The sequence below is a fragment of the Arachis ipaensis genome, chromosome B03 (genome assembly GCF_000816755.2).
Source record: "Arachis ipaensis cultivar K30076 chromosome B03, Araip1.1, whole genome shotgun sequence".
Lineage (NCBI taxonomy): Eukaryota > Viridiplantae > Streptophyta > Magnoliopsida > Fabales > Fabaceae > Arachis > Arachis ipaensis.
Window position 1 is genome coordinate 44,629,391 of NC_029787.2, and position 582 is coordinate 44,629,972.

Below are 582 nucleotides of genomic sequence, written 5' to 3' on the forward strand. Positions count from 1 at the left end.
AGAAGAGGCTAAAACAGTAACTGCTGAACTCAGTCCTGCAGAGCAAGCTGCTGAATTCAATTAGCAATTGGATTTTCTAACAAAGCAGTTAGCTGAATTCAAGGATAAACTACAAGAGACAAGGATGGATAACATAAACATGGAAGTACAATTAAAGCAAATAAAGCAGCAGCTGTCAAAACAAATAACAGAAGAATGCCAAGCAGTTCAATTAAGAAGTGGGAAAGCACTAAATACCCCACTTCAAGGCAGCAGGAAACCAAGAAATGAGCAAACCACCCAAAATCCATCTGAGGACAGCAAGAGCCCAGGGAAAAATAATTCTGGCGCTAAAACACCAGAAGTTGGGTGGAAAGCTGGCGCTGAACGCCCAGACCATGCTCAGGACTGGCGTTCAACGCCAGAAACAAGCAAGGATCTGGCGTTGAACGCCCAAAAGAAGCACAGTTCTGGCGTTCAAACACCAGAAACAGATGAGGAGCTGGCGTCTAACGTCACTCCAGCTTCTAACTCTGGCACTCAATTGCCAGTGAGGGATCAGACACACACAAGTGCTGATAACAACCCATCTAAAAAGGCTTC